Below are 22989 nucleotides of genomic sequence, written 5' to 3'. Positions count from 1 at the left end.
TTCATGAGCATACCTGTAATAATCACTTGTTATGTCTCCGTTGCTATTTATCCCATATGTTCTGAACATGACAAATTCAGTGCTTTCCCACAACTTAAAACCTCAGGAGGGACAGACAGACAACTGTTTCCTACAGAAGATGTAAAGTGCTGTTAAGACAAAAGAATAAAAGCAAAAGAATGAGTGATGAAGGTGCTGTTTTAGTTGATGCGGTTAGGAATCTGCTATCAAATAAAGTCTGGTAAAATATGTGTAGTTGTATGAATGGCTGTGTGCATACTACTAGATACACAGTAAAAGAGAGGGTTTTATTTGCAACATGTAATGTTACACCAGATGGTGCTAGAAAATGAGAGTCTAAGCTAAGAAGTTTCAGAACAAACTGAAGGGATTAGAATGACATATTTTTAGAATAAGGAAAAAATAATAATTTCATCAGGTACATCATGGTTGCTATTTTAAAAGTCATTCCAGATGACTGATAGGTGTAATACATCGATACATTCTTCAGGTTATGACACAGGACTGAGACCAAGTAATTGAAGGAAACTGGACTCTGAGAGTTCTCCTGTGTGGGGACTGGGTGATATCTGGGCATCTCTGAACTCACTCATAAATATAGCACATTGCATTTAAGGGGTGGGGGGTGGTGAAAGTGAGGATGAGATGGCTATGTTATTCCAAGACAAATGGTGAAACCACATGAAACAAATTGTAATAGAATATGATAAAATGAGGCACATACCTACATGAACGGTGAACTCCAGATGTTCAAGCTGGTTTTAGAAAAGGCAGAGGAAACAGAGATCAAATTGCCAACTTCTGCTGGATCATCAAAAAAGCAAGAGAGTTCCAGAAAAACATCTATTTCTGCTTTATTGACTATGCCAAAGCCTTTGACTGTGCAGATCACAATAAAGTGTGGAAAATTCTGAGAGAGATGGGAATACCAGACCACCTGACCTGCCTCTTGAGAAATCTGTATGCAGGTGAGGAAGCAACAGTTAGAACTGGACATGGAACAACAGACTGATTCCAAATAGGAAAAGGAGTACGTCAAGGCTGTATATTGTCACCCTGGTTATTTAACTTATATGCAGAGTACATCATGAGAAATGTTGGGCTGGAAGAAGCACAAGCTGGAATCAAGATTGCTTGGAGAAATATCAATAACCACAGATATGCAGATGACACCACCCTAATGGCGGAAGGTGAAGAGGGACTAAAAAGCCTCTTGATGAAAGTGAAAGAGGAGAGTGAAAAAGCTGGCTTAAAGCTCATCATTCAGAAAACTAAGATCATGGCATCCGGTCCCATCACTTCATGGGAATTAGATGGGGAAACAGTGGAAACAGTGTCAGATTTTATTCTTTTGGGCTCCAAAATCACTGCAGATGGTGATTGCAGTCATGAAATTAAAAGATGCTTACTCCTTGGAAGGAAAGTTACGACCAACTTAGACAGAATGTTAAAAAGTAGAGATGTTACTTTGCCAACAGAGGTCTATCTAGTCAAGGCTATGGTTTTTCCAGTGGCCATGGATGGATGTGAGAGTTGGACTGTGAAGAAAGCTGAGTACTAAAGAATTGATGCTTTTGAACTGTGGTGCTGGAGAAGACTTTTGAGTCCCTTGGACTGCAAGGACATCCAACCAGTCTATTCTAAAGGAAATCAGTCCTGGTTGTTCTTTGGAAGTACTGATGCTAAAGCTGAAACTCCAATACTTTGGCCACCTCATGCGAAGAGTTGACTCATTGGAAAAGACTCTGATGCTGGGAGGGATCGGGGGCAGGAGGTGAAGGGGACGACAGAGGATGAGTTGGCTGGATGGCATCACTGACTCAATGGACGTGAGTTTGGGTGAACTCTGGGAGTTGGTGATGGACAGGGAGGCCTGGCATGTTGCAATTTATGGGGTCGCAAAGGGAGCCAGACACGACTGAGTGACTGAACTGAACTGAAGTTTTGGCTTCTGGTCAGCCCTAAATTTCAACTACGAGTCTACCATTTCAAGACCCTACTGAGCAGGAACTGGTTTGTCAGAAATATTCGAAGGAGTTGCAACAAAAATGCAGATTACTCAACATTTTTACACAAGAAGCAGAAATATCAGCAAGCGTCAGAGAAAGCCACACACACGGGAACATTTTTGATTAAGGATCCTGTCTGACTATCATTATCAGATACCGGTCACAGTGGCCTAAACACATATTTACTTGTCTTTGGTACAGAATGGACAGTTCGGGACTGACATAATGTTCTTTGAATTCCATAGAGTGATGCAGACCGTCACCTTTGTTCTGCCGTTTTTACTATCTAATATTCATCCTTAAGCAGCCGTCACGTGTATTTTCTAGATAGCAAACTGGAGGAAGGATAGAACACAGGCTAAATCCATCTCGATTTGCTGTCTCAAGGAACTTTCCTGGCCTCTCTGTTCATTATTTCAATTACACCTCACTGGTCACCCCTCCTAACCAGAGAGCTTAGAAATGAGGTCTGTAATGGGACCCGTGACAAGCAGGAACGAGGCCAGAGTGCTGCTCCTGAGGAAGAATGGATGAAGGGCTGAGGTGGACCCAGAGGGCCTGGAACAGGGTTTAACTGGGCTACGGAAAATGGAATAACAGGGCAGCAAGAGAAGAGAATGGCAAAATTTGGGACAGTAACAGAAAAATCAGTCAATGTTTTGGGCTTGGAATGGTTTGGGTATCACAGGGCTGGACATGTATGTGCTGCTGACAGTTCCCTCAGACTCTCCTGAGCGTTCTCAATGTCACGGGCTATATCATCACAACTCAGTGAGCAAGCCAGGAAATCTTAAGACCACCCAGTGAACAGATGGCAGATATGGTCGACACGGGCTTCCCAGGTGGCTCGGTGGTGAAACATGTGCCTGTAGAGCCGGATACGCAGGAGACACGGGTTCTATCTCTGGGTTGGGAAGATCCCTTGGAGGAAATGGCAACCTGCTCCGCTATTGTTGACAGGAAATCCCATGAACAGAGGAGCCGCGGGGTTGGGGGGAGGTAGGCTTCAGTTCATGGGGTCACAAAGAGACATGGCTGAGCGACTGAGTGCGCCTGTGCACACACACACACACACACACACACAAACACACACACACACACACACAGTCAACAGAGTGCTTTTCACTGTGCCGCTGTGTTTTATATTAGAAGACAGGGAATAGAAGCAATGGATCAAGGAACTTCCAATATTTTTTCCTGAGTTTGGTAAAAAGAAAAGGTAAACTTCTGAGGAGATAATACATTCAAACTAGACAGAAGGTAGCACACAAAAAAACAAGATCCTAAATAAAGAAACCAAATCACACATTGTTCAAGAGAGGCTTATAAACATACAGTGAAACGGAACTGATAAGAAGATTTAAATTATTTTTAGAGGCAGCAGGAAATAATGAGGATCAAGTAAATATCATAGAAAATGTTTTATACAAACTACCAGTTAAAGAGTTTCAGGAAAAGAAAGAGCATTTCAATATAAATCATGTGGAAGAGAGAAAACGTATTAAACAGATAACATACTTATACACTGTTGGTGTGAACTATTCTGAAGACAATTAGTAATGAATCTGAAAGAAAATGACATTCTAAAATTATAAAGGACGCTGTCAGCGTAAAAGAATAAAGGACCATGATTTCGGAGATAGGTGAGATTTCGAAATGCAAGCCTTCAGATTAGTATGTGAAAGAAGGGAAGGCGTTTATATCTTTATCTTAGTTTTTAGGTACTATTGTGTTGCTGTGTATACAGCAGTGAGCATATGTACAAGGGAGACAGCAGGGAGAAATAAAATATGTGTGATTTAAACTGCTAAATAGTAAATTAATTTTATATGGAAATCACAGACATATGAGCAAACCTAAAAACTGTTGCCAAAGCACTTCAGTCTTCATTGAGAAGTCTAACAACAATATGAAAGTTAGGTAAATGAAGTTGTTCCTATATATTAAAATGAGATTGACATAGAAGATTAAAGAACATGCAAATTATTTAAGGAGAATAAGGCTAATAGGACCTGAAGGCAACTGGAAAAAAAAATTGTTGTTGTTCAGTCATTAAGTCCTGTTGGAGGACTGCAGCATGCCAGGCTCCTCTGTCCTCCACTATCTCCTGGAGTTTGCTCAAATTCATGTCCATTAAATTGATGGTGCTATCTAACCATCTCATCCTCTGCTGTACCCTTATCCTTTTATCTTCAATCTTTCCCAGCATCAGGATCTTTTCCAGTGAGTCAGCCCTTTGAATCAGGTGGCCAAAGTGTTGGAGCTTCAGCATCAGTCCTTCCAGTGAACACCCAGGACTGATTTCCTTTAGGATGGACTGGTTGGATCTCCTTGCAGTCAAAGGGACTCTCAAGAGTCTTCTCCAATACCACAGTTTGAAAGCATAAATTCTTTGGTGCTCAGCCCTCTTTATGGTCCAACCCTCACATCCATACATGACTACTGGAAAGTGAAAGTGTTAGTCACACAGTCGTGTCCGACTCTTGCAGCCCCATGGACTGTAGCCCACCAGGCTCCTCTGTCCGTGCAATCCTCCAAGCAAGAATCCTGGAGTGGGTTGCCATTTCCTTTTCCAGAGGATCTTCCTGACTCAGGGATTGAACCTGAGTCTCTGGCATTGTAGGCAGATTTTTTACTGTCAGAGCCATAGCTGTGACTTATATGGACCTTTGTCATAGTTTACACAAACAGCAAAACAGGAAACAACTTTATCACAAGTGTTTATCAGGGGTCATTATTGGCCAAAGAGGCATAAAGGAGAGTCTCATAAAGGAATGTGATCAGTGTCCATTCAAACACTGCCCAGAGGCAAGCGCAGGTGCTCGTCTTGACCCCTACGCCTGTTGATGGGTGGGGGATAGTCTCCATAGGAAGTAGGTGCTTCAGTCTGTCCTCGGTAAGTGGTTTTCAAGCTAGTGTTTCTTCTGAATCTGTGATGAACAAATAGCCTTCTGAATTTTGCAATATTGCTTAAATATAAGGAGAGATTTGAGGGCATCTTTCTACTGTCAAAAGAAGCTTTTAACATGAATTAACATTATCTTCCTATTAATAGTTACGAGTTTAGTTAATTTTATTCAGCCTTGAGACATTTTTATAACCTCCCACCTATAAGAATGAAAAATTCAGACAAAGTATATGAAATGACAGTTTTTATAACACTGTTATGCAGGCAACAAAGGACCATAATCCATGAGAGGACAAGAAATGAGCTATTTGAGCTCTAGGCTTGCTCTGGTTTGCTGTCTTCAGAGTCTGCAGTCCACAGTGCAGAGAGGAGATATCCCAGTGGTGCCAGACTGACTCCAGGCTGAAATAGAAGCAGCCTGAGTCTCAGGACACAGGGCCAGTGAAGAAGGAAATGTATGCAAAGAGAACTTCAGACACAGGCCAGGGGTCCCCTTGAGTACGAGTCAGCTGAGTGCTTGTCTGGCTCCTGAGGAACATGCCAGGGGCGTAGGAAAGAGCCCCCCAAGAGGACTACAGGGAGCACTACCTGGCACAGAGATGGTGGCAGGAACAGGGATTCTTCCCACCAGTCAACCTGGAAAACCTCAAGGTTCTACACTGAGAAAAGGACCCCGAGGGTTTGGCCTCAGCAATAAAATATAATGATTTCTAAACTAATCACTACCCAATAAATCTCAAAAGCGAGCCTCAGAAAGATTAAACTGTTTCCCAGCAACATAGCATCACACCACAGCAAAGCACAAGAATATTTATAGGAAAACAAAGGCATTCGACAACACATAATTTAAATTTCACATCATCCATCAGTCTCAAACTCTATTCCAGAAAAAAAAAGAAAAAAAACCACAGTACTTTCAAATGAAGGTAAAATAAAGACTTATTGGATAAAGAAGGGATTCCCTGGTGGCACTATCGTAAAGAATTTGCCTGCAATGCAAGAGAACTGGGTTGGACCCCTGGGTCAGGAAGATTCCCTGGAGAAGGGTATGGCAACCCTTTCTGATATTCTTGCCTATAGAATCCCAGGGACAAAGGAGCCTGATGAGCTACAGTCATTGAGATTACAAGATGTCAGACAGGATAGACTGACTAACACTTTCACTTTTTCTTTTATACTTAGAAAAGGTGAAAGAGTTCACCTGGAGTAGAACTCTGCTAATGGACACATTGAAGAATACTATATAAACAGCAGAAAAATGATACCAAATGGAAATATGGATCTATACACAGAAATAAACAGCCTGAAAGGATGATTCTGTGATTAAATATGTAATATTTTGTGGTGCTATTTAAACATCTTTAAAAAATAATTAACTGTCTTAAGGAAAAAATGGCAATGAAGTGTAGAGTTTATAATAATTGCAAACAAAAATTATATGGCAATAAGAACAAATGTATCAGAAGTAGAGAAATGGAATTATATTGTCATGAAGTCCTTATTCTAACTAGCATGGCATAATATAAGTTGAAATTAACCTGTGGTATTCTAGAGATGTATTCTTTAAACTCTCAAAACCCACAACAATATAAAATGAGAGTTTATGCCTAATAAGCTAACAAAAAGGAGAAAAGGAAAGATATAAGCATCTGAATGAAGAGTTCCAAAGAGTAGTAAGAAGAGATAAGAAAGCCTTCCTCAGCGATCAATGCAAAGAAATAGAGGAAAACAACAGAATGGTGAAGACTAGAGATCTCTTCAAGAAAATTAGAGATACCAAGGGAACATTTCATGCAAAGATGGACTTGATAAAGGACAGAAAAGGTATGGACCTAACAGAAGCAGAAGATATTAAGAAGAGGTGGCAAGAATACACGGAAGAATTGTACAAAAGAGATCTTCATGACCAAGATAATCACGATGGTATGATCACTCACCTAGAGCCAGACATTCTGGAATACAAAGTCAAGTGGGCCTTAGAAAGCATCACTACGAACAAAGCTAGTGGAGATTATTTCAAATCCTGAAAGATGATGCTGTGAAAGTGCTGCACTCAATATGCCAGCAAATTTGCAAAAGTCAGCAGTGGCCACAGGACTGGAAAAGGTCCGTTTTCATTCCAATCCCAAAGAAAGGCAATGCCAAAGAATGCTCAAACTACCACACAATTGCACTCATCTCACATGCTAGTAAAGTAATGCTGAAAATTCTCCAAGCCAGGCTTCAGCAATATGTGAACTGTGAACTTCCTGATGTTCAAGCTGGTTTTAGAAAAGGCAGAGGAACCAGAGATCAAATTGCCAACATCCCCTGGATCATTGAAAAAGCAAGAGAGTTCCAGAAAAACATCAATTTCTGCTTTATTGACTATGCCAAAGCCTTTGACTGTGTGGATCACAATAAAGTTTGGAAAATTCTGAAAGAGATGGGAATACCAGACCACCTAATCTGCCTCTTGAGAAACCTGTATGCAGGTGAGGAAGCAACAGTTAGAACTGGACATGGAACAACAGACTGGTTCCAAATAGGAAAAGGAGTACGACAAAGCTGTATATTGTCACCCTGGTTATTTAACTTATATGCAGAGTACATCATGAGAAACGCTGGGCTGGAAGAAGCACAAGCTGGAATTAAGATTGCTTGGAGAAATATCAATAACCTCAGATATGCAGATGACACCACCCTTATAGCAGAAAGTGAACAGGCACTAAAAAGCTTCTTGATGAAAGTGAAAGAGGAGAGTGAAAAAGTTGGCTTAAACCTCAACATTCAGAAAACTAAGATTATGGCATCTCGTCCCATCAGTTCATGGCAAATAGATGGGGAAAGAGTGGAAACAGTGTCAGACTTTATTTTTCTGGGCACCAAAATCACTTCAGATGGTGACTGCAGCCATGAAAGTAAAAGATGCTTAGTCCTTGGAAGAAAAGTTATGACCAATCTAGATAGCATACTGAAAAGCATAGACATTACTTTGCCAACTCAGGTCCGTCTAGTCAAGGCTGTGGTTTTTCCTCGTGGTCATGTATGGATGTGAGAGTTGGACTGTGAAGAAAGCTGAGCGCTGAAGAATTGATGCTTTTGAACTGTCGTGTTGGAGAAGACTCTGGAGAGTCCCTTGGACTGCAAGGAAATCCAACCAGTCCATTCTAAAGGAGATCAGTCCTGGGATTTCTTTGGAAGAAATGATGCTAAAGCTGAAACTCCAGTACTTTGGCCACCTCATGCGAAGAGTTGACTCATTGGAAAAGACTCTGACACTGGGAGGGATTGGGGGCAGGAGGAGAAGGGGACGACAGAGGATGAGATGGCTGGATGGCATCACTGACTCGATGGATGTGAGTTTGAGTGAACTCTGGGAGTTGGTGATGGACAGGGAGGCCTGGCATGCTGTGATTCATGGGATCGCAAAGAGCCAGACAGGACTGAGTGACTGAACTGAACTGAACTGAAGCTAACAAAGGTGGTAAAATATTTTAAAAAATTTAAAAACCACATGAATGATCTCAAAGAAGGTAGACAAGGAAGAAAAGTGGAACATGAAAAAAAGGAATAAATACAGGTCAAATAAAAGGACAATTTAAAATTAAACCATATCAGCAATCTCATTAAATTTAAGTTGTCTCAATACTATATTTGAAAGCCAGAGATTGTCAGTTGGATAAAAATTTTAAGACCTAGCTATATATTTCCTTTTAACTTTGTAAAAAAACAAGTATCTTAAAAGTATAAGAACTTAAAAGTATACTTTGAAAATATGAGTTTATTCAAAGCTGGAGTAACTATATTAAAATATAGTTACAAACAAAAATATTTTTCAAAGCAAAAAATTTTGGCATGGACATACGTGATAAACGGGTCACATCATCAAGAAGAGAAACCAACCCTAAGTAATAGCATGGCATGGTCTCAATATTTGTGTCACCCAAAATTCATATACTGAAATCCTAATCTTTAAAGGTGATGGTTTGGGGGAGGGTCTCAAGTCAGTTGAGTTAATATGTCAATTCTCCCTTAATTGATCTATACATTAATTCAATCCTAATCTAAGTTTTTGTGTAAGTAGGAAAATTAAAAATTTTGTAAAACTTAACAAAATTATTATGAAATATCAAAGGACTCCAAACACGAACTATCTTGAAAACAGAAATTTCGAGTCATAATTCTATCTGATTTCAATACTTATTTTAAAATCTCAGTAACCCTAACAGTGAAGTATCAGTTTAATGACAATAGGTAAGCAAAATATAACACTGAATCCAGAGACTGACCCAGACAACTAGTTTTTGACAAAGTTTAAAAGCAATTAACTAGATAAAGGATAGTTTTTGCCGTAAACATTGCTAGCACAATTGAATATATATACGAAAAGTATTATTTGATCCATACCATGCCCCACTTTACAAAAATTAACTCAACACATCACAAACCTAAATATAGACCATAAAACTGTAAAAACTCTACAGGAAAAAAAAAAGCCGCATGTTTTATGATCTAGAGTTAGATAAAGTTGATTTTCTCAGTGGCTAACTCATGTCCAGCTCTTTGAGACCCCATGTACTGCAGCATGCCAGACTTCTCTGTCCTCCACGATCTCCCAGGGTTTGCTTAAACTCATGTCCATGGAGTTGGTGATGATATAGTACACGCAATAGCACTATCCATATGGTAACACATATATAGAATATATTTCATTAAAAGTGCATAATTCTACACTTCAAAAGTAAGGGACTTGTACTCAATAAATACAAAGTGCTCTTGCACATTGATAAAATGAAATCAAGCCACCCAATAAAAGATGGCCAAGCAATTTTAAAAGATATATCATCAAAGATATATCAATGGCAAATACACAGTAAGAAAAAATTCAGAATCATTAACCAACTTAGAATGACTAAAACAACAAAAAAAGAAAAAAATTAAAAAGCTGATCATAAAAATGTTTGCACTTGAGCAGGAACTGAAAGTCGAATACAATGCTAGTGAAAATATAACATGGTATGACCACTTTGGAAACTTTTTATTATTTTTCAGAAGATATTAAGAAGAGATCCAGAAGAGCTATACAAAATACGATTTTAATGACACAGGTAACCACCCCGATATGATCATTCACCTAGAGCCAGACATCTTGGAAAGTGAAGTCAAGTGGGCCTTAGGAAGCATCATTATGAACAAAGCTAGTGGAGGTGATGGAATTCCAGCTGAGCTATTTCAAATCCTAAAAGATGATGCTGTTAAAGTACTGCACTCAACATGCCAGTAAATTTGGAAAACTCAGCAGTGGCCACAGGACTGGAAAAGGTCAGTTTTCATTGCAATCTGAAAGAAAGGCAATGCCAAAGAATGCTCAGACTACTGCACACTGCACTCATTTCACATGTGAGCAAGGTCATGCTGAAAAGAAAAAAAAAAAAAGAAAAAATCCTTCAAGCTAGGCTTCAGCAGTATGTGAACCAAGAACTTCCAGAAGTACAAGCTGGATCTAGAAAAGGCAGAGGAACCAGAGATTAAATTGCCAACATCCATTGGATTACAGAAAAAGCAAGAGAATTCCAGGAAAAAGTCTACTTCTGCTTCATTGACTGTGTGGATCACAATAAACTGTGAAAAATTCTTCAAGAGATGGGAATACCAGACCACTTATCTACCTTCTGAGAAACCTGTATGTGGGTTAAGAAGCAACAGTGAGAACTGGACATGGAAAAAGGACTGGTTCAAACCCGGGAAAGGAGTATGTCAGGGCTGTCTGTTGTCACCCTGCTTATTTAACTTATATGCAGAGTACATCTTGCGAAGCGCTGGGCTGGATGAAGCACAAGCTGGAATCAAGATTGCCAGGAGAAACATCAATAACCTCAGATGTGCAGATGACATCACCCTTATGGCAGAAAGTGAAGAAGAACTAAAGAGCCTCTTGATGAAAGTGAAAGAGGAGAGTGAAAAAGCTGGCTTAAAACTCAATATTCAAAAAACAAAAATCATGGCATTTGGTCCCATCACTTCATGGCAAATAGAAGGGGAAACAATGGAAACAGTGACAGACTTTATTTTCTTGGGCTCCAAAATCACTGCAGATGGTGGCTGAAGCTATGAAATTGAAAGACACTTTCTCCTTGAAAGAAAAACGATGACAAACCTAAACAGCATATTAAAAAACAGAGACAATACTTTGCCAACAAAAGCCCATCTAGTCAAAGCTATAATTTTTCCAGTAGTCATGTATGGATGTGAAAGTTAGACTATAAAGAAAGCTGAGTGTCGAAGAATTGATGCTTTTGAACTGTGGTGTTGGAGAAGGCTCTTGAGAGTCCCTTGGACTTCAAGGAGATCCAACCAGTCAATCCTGAAGGAAATGAGTCCTGAATATTCACTGAATGGACTGATGCTAAAGTTGAAGCTCCAATACTTTGGTCACCTGTTGTGAGGAGCCAATTCATTGGAAAAGACCCTGATGCTGGGAAAGATTAGGGCAGGAGGAGAAGTGAGTGACAGAGGGTGAGATTACTGAACGGCATCATCAACTCAATGGACGTGAGTTTGAGCAAACTCCTGCCAATGGTGTAGGACAGGAAGGCCTGGCATGCTGCAGTCCATGAGAGTCACAAAGAGTTGGGCAAGACTTAGTGACTGAACAACAATAACATTGAAAAATAGTTTTACACTATATTAAAACTGTATCATCCAGCTATTACATGCTTCAATAATTATCCAGGGGAATTTAAATTATGTGTCCATGAAATAACTTCTACATTTACAGTCATATCAGCTTCTTTTGTAGTTGCCAAAAATTAGAAGGAACTCAGGCTTTCAACAAGAGCATGGATGCACAGGCTGGTATATGCATGGAATGAAGTCAAATTCAAACAATAAAACAAATGAATAATGCCTACAGACATCAATAAATCTCAAAGGAGTTGTTTAGTGAGAGAAGAATCACAGATAAAGAGTACATCCTGGGTGGTTTCATTTTTAAAACTTGTAGTAAACCTGAAACTCACACAACACTGTAGATCAACTATACACCAATAAAAATTTGTCTTTAAATTCTAGAGAATGTAAACCAATTTTAAGTGACAGAGAACAGGTCAGTGGCTGGGGAGGAGATGGGAGAAGGCTTGGAGGCAGAGATTATAAACCGTTTTGAGGAAAGCTTTTGGAGAGACAGATGGGGTCCTTGTCTTCACTGAGGTAATAGTATCAAGAGTACATACATATCTCAAAACTTATGAAACTGAATATGTTAAATATGTGCAGTTTACTGTATAGCAATTATACCTGAATAAAAATGACAAATAACTTAAATATTCACCAAGAAGTAGACCCACTCTTGGTAACCCGAAACAAAAAGTTTCCTTTCCTGAGCCTGGAGACTGAGGTTTGCACACTGGGCTATGACAAATTTTTCAGTCCATCAGGGGGCACGGATTTCACTAGACTCACTGTCATCTTCCTTGTGTGACTCGCTCCCCTTGAAATCCTGAGGTTTGTGTGTATGATCTATTTTGCCATTTAATTCAAACTTATATAAACTCTAGGAAGACGCTTTCAAGTGTGGCATAGTGTAGAGGTGGTGTTAATTAGACAAAACCTGGTGTTATTTATGGTTTGGAAGATTGTCACTTCTGATCAGGTTCTTAAAGGGAAGTTGTTAATTGACTCAAATGGGTCATATTTTTCCTCCAGTGTTGTTTTCTTATCAACTTTACCTGCACTGTGTACAAACCATGATTAGAGTGATGTTTTAGTTAAACAATGGTTCCGTCTCTCACCACTTCATATTATGCCAAACTGATATATTTAGAACACCCCAACAGAAGTTGCTGGAATCTCATTTTATAGTTTATTCATAGAACTGCATCAGGGAGTCTGAAAAAACAACAGCAACTACAACAAAAACAGAACACAGACAAATCAAACGGCAAGTCACAGATTTCTACACGGCTTGATTTCTGATTCCCTGGGCACATAAGTTGAAAAATTTTGCTCTTAACTCAAAGAAACATGAGAACTTTACACCCAGAATGAAGATACTAAACTGGATTTTCTTCACCAGGATAATTTTTATATTTTGATGTTGTTTCTGATACAAATTACAGGCTTCCCTGATGATTCAGTGGGTAAAGAATGGTAATCTGCCTGCAATGCAGGAGAGCTGGGTTTGATCACTGGGTCGGGAAGATCCCCAGGAGAAGGAAATGACAACCTACTCCAGTATTCTTGCCTGGGGAATCCCCATGGACGGAGGAGCCTGGTGGGTTACAGTCCATAGGGTTGCAAAGGATTCAGTCACGACTGAAGTGACGTATCACACACTGATACAAATTCCCAACAGTTTGTAAGAATTTTAAAGTACAGACTCTCAGGTGAGTGACAAAGATTAGACAGAGGGTCACCCAACATTTCCCATCTCCTGGGTCCCCGAGAGGTACATATTTCTCAGACTCTTGCAGTTAAATTGGGACAAAGTTTTGGGGAAGGCTAATGGAAAGTGGGCAGAGGCAACCTACAGCATTTCCAGGAACCAATAACTGGCTCCTCTTCCCTGGAAATACCGAAACAACAAAATAGAAGCCACCAAAAGACCTAAGTTATGGCCCATACCCTCTTCCTCAGACTGACTTGTGAGATGGAAATAAACTCTCACTGTCATAGATCATTACAAGTTGAGTTGTTACCGAAGAGGAGGCCAGCTTATCTTGAGAAATAACCTTTTTGCAGAAATGTCAGCAGTGGAACTAATATTAAATGAAATTGAAGATGGGATTCGAGAATAGAAACCAATAAGAAGTGAAGGGATATGTGGTCAACTTTCTAATATCTTTATATTCCTCTCAATTGCACCCTCACACTCAAAATCCCCACACTCTGTGGTCTTTGTCTCTTAGACACTTTTATGAAACATCAGGATTTCACAAAAAGTAGGTTAAAATTTATGAGGATGGATGCCAGTTTTCTAGTTGTATGTGCTATGAATTTTGCCTTTCCCTCTTGAGTTTTGTTTTGTTTTATTAATAGACTTTATTTTTTAGGACAGTTTTAGGTTTGCAGCAAAAGCAGAAAGTACTGAGTTCCCAAACGTTTCTTCATCTGCTCTATTAGTAACATTTTGCCTTAGTGTCGTACATTTGTTATAATTAATAAGCCACTATTGATAGGTTATCATTCACCAAATTCTATAGTTTACATTACCATTCACTTTGTGTTGTATATTTTATGGGTTCTGACAAATGTATAATGAAATGTATTCACCATTACAAATATTTCACTGTTCTAAGATTCTTCAGATTCTTCTGTGTTCCTCTTATACACCTCTACCTCCCCCAAGCCCCTGACAACCTTCAGTCTTTTTACTCTTTCTATAGTTGTTCTTTTCCCAGAGTTTGTATGGTTAGAATAATACAATGCATATCAATTAGTGGTGTCCATTAACTGATTAAGGGGTGTTGGAGTCTCCAGTTGTTAAGAGTGGTGTCACCTGTTTTCCTCCCACTTCTTTTGGTTGTTTATTTTTTATTGTGATAAAATATCCATATCAAAAAATTCACCATATTACCTCTACTTAAGGCACAATTCACTGCAGACTGTGACTGCAGCCACAAAATTAAAAGACACTTTCTCCTTGGAAGAAAAGCTATGAAAAACCTAGGCAGCATATTAAAAAGCAGAGATATCATTTTGCCAACAAAGGTCCGTAGAGTCAAAGCTATGGTTTTTCCAGTAGTCCTGTATGGATGTGAGAGCTGAACCATAAAGAAGGCTGAGCACCGAAGAACTGATACTTTTGAATTGTTGTGCTGGAGAAGATGGACAGCAAGGAGATCAAACCTGTCAGTCCTGAAGGAAATCCTAAACCCTGCATACTCATTGCAAGGACTGAGGCTAAAGCCAAAGCTCCAATACTGTGGCCACTTGATGTGAAGAGCCGATTCATTGGAAAAGACCCTGATGCTGGGAAAGATTGAAGGCAAGAGGAGAAGAGGATGACAGAGGATGAGATGGTTAGATGGCATCACTGACTCAATGGACATGAGTTTGAGCAAGCTTGGGGAGATGGTGAAGGACTGGGAAGCCTGCTGTCCTGTAGGTCATGGGGTCACAAAGAGTCAGATACAACTGAGTGACTGAACAACAACGGTTGTGTATTAATCATCTTGGGCTCCAGGTCAAAATAGTATATATCAGGATAGGAATTTATTTCTCAATGTTCTGAAGGTTTAAAGTTTCAGATCAAGGTGCCATCCTGTTAGATTCCCTGGTGAGGACTCTGTATGGGATTAAGTTGAGTCAGGAGACTGAGTAAAGCCGATGACTTTTTCCACAGTGAGTGGGCCTCATCCAATCAGTTGAAGGCCTGATCAGAATAAGAATTTGACTAAGAAAGAATTCTTTCTCTTTGCCTGACTAACTTTGACCTGAGACATCAGGACACTTTGGACTCAGAGTGGACCTATATCCTTGGCCTCCCTGAGTCTCCAGCTTGTTAACTACAGAGTTTGGAATTGTCATCTCTACCTTCATGGGATAAAATTCCGTGTGTGTGTGTGTGTCTGTGTCTGTGTGTGTTGTTAGTTTTGTTTTTCTGGATATACCAACCCAATAAAGATTTTGGTAACAAAAACTGTGGTGCTGCTGCAACTAATATAACAAACACCTGATACGTGGGAGTGGCTTTGGAACTAGACAGTGGGGAGAAGGTGGAAGATCCGTGAGGTACATGGTAGAAGAAGACCGTATTGCCATGAATGGACTCTCAGCGGTGATTCTAGTGAGGGCTCAGAAAGAGAGAGGAGGGCTGGGGAGAAACCCTCCATCTTCGTCTTCTCAGGGTATACCTAAGTGATCATGAGCAGCATGTTGGCAGAGATGTGGATGGTAAGGCCATTCTGATGGTCTCACATGAAATGAGGATCAAGTCATCAGACAATGGAGAAGACATGACAAAGCGGCAAATAACTTGCTGAACTGTGCACATGTGTTCTAGGGTTTTGTTAAGTTAGAAATAGGCAGTGATGAAATTGGATATTTAGCTGAGGAGATTTCTAAGTAAACTGCTGAAGGAGCAAATTCATTCTTCCTGATGTTTTAAAGTAAAATGTGAAGAGAGCAACATGAAGAAGGAATTGTTAGGTAAAAAGAATCAGAAATCATTAGGTAACTTTAAAAATGGTAGGTTTAGAATGTACACTTAATAAAATTAGAGGTAATAAAGACTAACAGAGGGCTTTCCAGGTGGCTCATTGGTAAAGAATTCACCCGCCAATACGGGAGAGGCAGGTTCGATCGCTGGGTCGGGAAGATCCCCTGGAGGAGGCAATGGAAACCAACTCCAGTATTCTTGCCTGGGAAATCTCAAAAACAGAGGAGCCTGGTGGGCTACTGTCCATGGGGTTGCAGAAGAGCTGGACATGACTTAGCGACTAAGCATGCATGCATGCAGGCTAACATGCTCAAATGTAAAAAAAAAAAAAAAAGAAAAGCTTATCATTTTTAAAAATCCATGTTTATAAATTTAAAAACCAAGATGAAATTATTTTTCAAGATATGTAAATTAATATTTGATATTACTGAAGAGTTCAGTTCAGTTCAGTTCAGTCGCTCAGTTGTGTCCGACTCTTTGCAACCTCATGGTCTGCAGCACACCAGGCCTGCCTGTCCGTCACCAACTCCTCGGGCTTGCTCAAAGATGCTGAAGCCTAAACTAATATTACTGTAGAAAAAAATTGAGGTAGTTTCTAAAAAATCTACATTCCCGCTCACACTAAATAAATAAACTCTAGACAGTTTCATAGATGATTTTGGCAGACTTTTAACAAGAGATAATCTCTCTTAGAGCACAGATTAAAAAAGGAAAGAAATAAATTTTTTGTATGCAGTGCCATTCAGTTCAGTTCAGTTCAGTCGCTCAGTCGTGTCCGACTCTTTGCGACCCCATGAATCGCAGCATGCCAGGCCTCCCTGTTCATCACCATCTCCCGGAGTTCACTCAGACTCACATCCATCAAGTCCGTGATGTCATCCAGCCATCTCATCCTCGATCATCCCCTTCTTCTCCTGCTCCCAATCATAGTCTTTTCCAATGAGTCAACTCTTCGCATGAGGTGGCCAAAGTACTGGAGTTTCAGCTTTAGCATCAGTCCTTCCAAAGAAATCCCAGGGAGGATCTCCTTCAGAATGGACTGGTTGGATCTCCTTGCAGTCCAAGGGACTCTCAAGAGTCTTCTCCAACACCACAGTTCAAAAGCATCAATTCTTTGCCACTCAGCCTTCTTCACAGTCCAACTCTCACATCCATACATGACCACGGGAAAAAACATAGCCTTGACTAGACAGACCTTAGTCGGCAAAGTAGTCTCTGCTTTGGAATATGCTATCCAGGTTGGTCATAACTTTTCTTCCAAGGAGTAAGCGTCTTTTAATTTCATGGCAGCAGTCACCATCTGCAGTGATTTTGGTGCCCCAAAAAATAAAGTCTGACACTGTTTCCATGGTTTCCCCATCTATTTGCCATGAAGTGATGGGACCAGATGCCATGATCTTCGTTTTCTGAATGTTGAGCTTTAAGCCAACTTTTCACTCTCCTCTTTCACTTTCATCAAGAGGCTTTTGAGTTCCTCTTCACTTTCTGCCATAAGGGTGGTGTCATCTGCATATCTGAGGTTATTGATATTTCTCCCGGCAATCTTGATTCCAGCTTGTGTTTCTTCCAGTCCAGCATTTCTCATGATGTATTCTGCATATAAGTTAAATAAGCAGGGTGACAATTTACAGCCTTGACGTACTCCTTTTCCTATTTGGAACCAGTCCATTGTTCCATGTCCAGTTCTAATTGTTGCTTCCTCACCTGCATACAGGTTTCTCAAGAGGCAGGTTAGGTGGTCTGGTATTCCCATCTCTCTAAGAATTTTCCACACTTTATTGTGATCCACACAGTCAAAGGCTTTGGCATAGTCAAGAAAGCAGAAATAGATGTATTTCTGGTACTCTCTTGCTTTTTCCATGATCCAGCAGATGTTGGCAATTTGATCTCTGGTTCCTCTGCCTTTTCTAAAACCAGCTTGAACATCTGGAAGTTCACGGTTCACGTATTGCTGAAGCCTGGCTTGGAGAATTTCGAGCATTACTTAACTAGCATGTGAGATGAGTGTAGTTGTGCGGTAGTTTGAGCATTCTTTGGCATTGCCTTTCTTTGACATTGGAATGAAAACTGACCTTTTCCAGTCCTGTGGCCACTGCTGACTTTCCCAAATTTGCTGGCATATTGAGTGCAGCACTTTCACAGCATCATCTTTCAGGATTTGAAACAAGTCAACTGGAATTCCATCACCTCCACTAGCTTTGTTCATAGTGATGCTTTCTAAGGCCCACTTGACTTCACTTTCCAAGATGTCTGGCTCTAGATTAGTGATCACATCATCATGATCATCTGGGTCATGAAGATCTTTTTTGTACAGTTCTTCCGTGTATTCTTGCCACCTCTTCTTAATATTTTCTGCTTCTGTTAGGTCCAGACCATTTCTGTCCTTTTTCGAGCCCATCCTTGCATGAAATGTTCCCTTGGTACCTCTAATTTTCCTGAAGAGATCTCTAGCCTTTCCCATTCTGTTGTTTTCCTCTATTTCTTTGCATTGATCGCTGAGGAAGGCTTTCTTATCTCTTCTTGCTATTCTTTGGAACTCTGCATTCAGATGGGTATATCTTTCCTTTTCTCCTTTGCTTTTCACCTCTCTTCTTTTCATTGCTCTGACACAAAGTCAGACAGACCTCACATATACCAAATTCTTAGTCTGATATCACCATGAATAATAATGCAAACATTTCAAATGAGATATGAATACTTACAGTAGAGTAAAATCAATATAAAATATTTGAAATCCATTAAATATTTCATAAGATATTAAATGATAAACATATCTCTGCAAGAGCGAAAATGGATTTGATAAAATCCATCATTTGATAAAATATCTTCAAATGAATACTTGGCTGTTGTTATGACATGAATGTGTGTGTGTGTGTGTGTGTGTGCATGTTCCACACCACAGTTAATATGTTTACTAGGTAGACATTAGAAGCATGACCAATGAAAATCATGAGTCAAGTAAGGATGGGCACAGTTACCTTAATTATTTATTATTATTCTTCCTGAGATACTATTATTAGAATAAGAAAAAAATGGTTCACAAACTTTGGTTTCATAAAGACTCTAAAAAGACATTTTATAGTTAACTCTTATGTGCTGTTTGATTGTACAGCATGTGCTGAAACATTTATTTTAAAAAAATTATGAAAATATCATCTTTTTAAAATGTAAAAATATATACTTTTGGGAGTTAGTTTTGGTTTTTTGGTTTTTTAACCTTTGTTAAATAAACACTAGGCTTGACGACTGAAAGAAAACTTAGTTTGAATCCTAATTTCTACATAAATGGACAATACATACTATTTAATGACAAAAAATTAGAGGTTGCATTCCAAATGATGAGATGTTACTTAGAATTAAACTGTTTTGGGTAAAAAGAGCATCGGTCATTCCTACTCTAATCTTATTTTCCTGTCTACAGAGACATAACATGAGACCGTGTTTGTATAATATATAATCAGCTAAACCTTGTGTATCAAACCACAGTTACTGTGCCACTTTATTTTGAAGTTATAGATCCTCTAATGGCATTATTCCATTTTAGGAAAACAGTTTTACATGTTTTTGGAGTTAATCACCCAACAAACTATTACATATGCATGTCAAGGGATTGCCCAAATGCTGGCATACTGATATTAGAGGCAACTTAAATAATTTATCACCCTCTTAGTTGGTACAACATGTTGGCCCTTCAGCAGGACTTATACATATGTTCAGCTATAAAATGCAAAACTCTGTGGAATTAGCTGAGAAGCGGTGACAGTTAAGCTTGCTGTCACAGAAGGCATGGGGGGAGGGGAAAAACCTCTGGAAATGAAGTTTTCAGCACCCAAGATGTTGCTATAAATACTTTACAATAAGCATTTTCTTCTCCACTTTATAGCTTTAGAAACTGGCAGTCGATGAGCCAATAAAATTTTTACACTTTCTGGAGGATCCCCAACACTCAAAATCACCCATAAACAGCTACAAATTCTAACACAGACCCTTCTGACAAATGATCTTTACAAAGAAATTATAAAACCAAAGCAAATGAAAAAAAAAACAAACAAAAACTATTATTCTGGGCCAGAGACACCTGTGTTCTTCAATTATTATCTTTGCTGTCCCAATTTTCCCCATGTCCTTATAGGCAGTCACATGACTAGCCATGTGACATGTCCATAGTTATGAAAGGACTTTGTTTTCCATCCATCCTGAAGAATAAGGGAACTGGCATGATGCCCCGAGACTTATTTGTTATCTTCCTCTAGAGATCCAGAAGCCACTTATATCAGAAGGTCACTCTGGAGCCTGCGCCACAGAGAGGGACAGAGCATATAAGGCATGAAGAGTGACTGATAAATAACCTTCTGTCTTGGGATTCCAAAGTTATCACTTGGTCCTTTCTGATCAATACACATCTCTACGCCATATCTGTTCCATATCCACACACGACCTGCCTTCACAGAGTGCTCTCACGTGCCAGGTTCAATAATGACTTGTGAAACCATGACCCGGAAGGAAGAAGATGTGAGTTGCCCACTGTGTTCGCACATTACATGTGAAGCTGCCTCCGTGGTGTACCAGGCAGCTCCCTCTGAACTCCCGCACTCCTTCCTGTTCAGTGCAGCCCATGCCACTGGAACTTCCTCTTTGTCTCTTCATGACGCAGTAGTTTAAATGTAATTAGCATGATTTATTTTATAGTAACACGATGGTTTTGCAATGCTACATCCAACATTAAACACACACACACACACAAATTCTAAAATGTCAGATATAAGGGGGGTACAGTATGTGAATGGTTACCCTGACAGCCACACTCTACTCCCTGCTGTTCAGAACATCACAGTGTGAAATCTCATGTCATGTTCTAGGAGCATCATGAGGACACAGATACAGAAAAATCACATCAGTGATTAGACAAGGGTATTATTTAGAGGGGAATGAGGCAAGACTTCTCTCTTAATCTCTTAATTGAAAGAAACTGGAATAAGGGCTCGATGAAGAAGAAAAAATTCTCACATGTTCTCTAGACTAGTTTAGGTCTCCCTGGTTTACTTTCTCACAATTCTCTGTATCTCTTTATAATTTGTAATAAATTCAATGACTATTTGCATAGTTATCTGCTTAATATTTGCCCTTTTCAGTAGAAGATTAGTGAAGGAAAAGACATCATGTCCTCACCATTGTGTTCGTTTATTTTACCTATATATCGCGGGACAGAGTAAGTGCCCAGTACAATTGTGACTTTGGAATTTATCAGGAATATAGGCAGACACTACAGCCATAAATAGACAGTTAACAAAAGAAAATTGAGTTCTGGCAGCAAAGAAGTGAAAGCACCTCAAATATAGGTCTTTACCCAGCTTCACTGTGCAGAGAGGCTCCGGACTCGGACAACCAAGCACACATCACAAAGAACGCTTTACGTTCACTACAAAGGAGAACCTTGTAACTGAGCTTATCTGCAGGTGGAACACAACACATCTTCATCACAGGATTTGATACAGAGGAGACTGGCTCATGGGAAACTGGAAACAAGGAGGCTGAATAAGGCAAGTCATCAGAAACCAGCTAACACTACCTAATCATGGTTTAGAATATACTACAGATACTGAAGGAGATCAGCCCTGGGGTTTCTTTGGAAGGAATGAATGATGCTAAAGCTGAAACTCCAGTACTTTGGCCACCTCATGCAAAGAGTTGACTCATTGGAAAAGACTCTGATGCTGGGAGGGATTGGGGGCAGGAGGAGAAGGGGACGACAGAGGATGAGATGGCTGGATGGCATCACTGACTCGATGGACATGAGTTTTAGTGAACTCTGGGAGTTGGTGATGGACAGGGAGGCCTGGCGTGCTGCGATTCATGGGGTCACAAAGTTGGACAAGACTGAGCAACTGAACTGAACTGATACTGAAGCTTGAGGAAATTTGTGAATAGGCATAGAAACAAAGAATTGAACTTGGGGATGACTGAGCTCAGTGTAGCTTTTGAGAGTATCAGATTTCCACTTAATTATCAGAGAATGTAGTGAGGAAGGAAGTGAATACCTGCGGACTGATGCCATTAACAGATAGGAACATTCCAGAAAGTGTCTAAAGATGAGAACCCTTGGGTTCCATTCTTCCTCTGTCACCTATTTGTTACATGGCTTGAGGTCAGTGATTTTTACCTGCTGAGTGCATATTTCCTTACCTTTAAGATTAAGGAATAAATTGAGATCATCTGTCTCTTTATGGTTTATCAATAACAGCTTGTGAAAGACGACGCTTATGATGTCAACACTACAGATGGCATTTAATCCTATGCAACCAGAGCTGTACTAGTCATAGAGAGAATTATGGGAGGATGAGTTAGTGGAGAGAAGAGAAAGCTGGTGAGAAGAGATAAATGCTTCCTATAATCCCAGATACTGTAGCTTTATCAGGAAAATGGTTCATTTATTACCTGCTTTCATGTAGGAAATGCACACTGTGGTAGCACTCCTTCAACGTTTAAGTGAAACTAATAAGTCAAATTCTAAGTTTTCATTTCATGACATTTCCTCAGATTGGAACCTGTAGCTGAAATGCCTCACTGTTGATCAGTAGTTGTAAAGTAGGAAGTAATCAAGGACACAGGAAAACACATACCATAAAGGTTTTCAGAGTTCTTCTGAAATTTTCCATATTCCTAATTAATATAGTTATCTCCACTTGCCAATGTACTTATTTAATGTAGGAATAACACAAGGACATCTACCCTCAGTGAACTTCTGAGTGCACAGCACAGGGCTCTGGACCTAACTAGGCACAGAGCTGTACAGCAGATCTTTACAACTAATTTCTCTCTCAGAACTGAAGCTTCATAAACATTGAATTGTAACTCTCCCTCCTTCCTCTTCCCAGCCCCAGTCAACCACCAGTATAGTCTCTGCATCTAAG

This window comes from Capra hircus, chromosome 27 (genome assembly GCF_001704415.2).
Source record: "Capra hircus breed San Clemente chromosome 27, ASM170441v1, whole genome shotgun sequence".
Taxonomy (NCBI): domain Eukaryota; kingdom Metazoa; phylum Chordata; class Mammalia; order Artiodactyla; family Bovidae; genus Capra; species Capra hircus.
The sequence above is the reverse complement of the archived record's forward strand: the minus strand, read 5'-3'. Positions refer to the sequence as shown.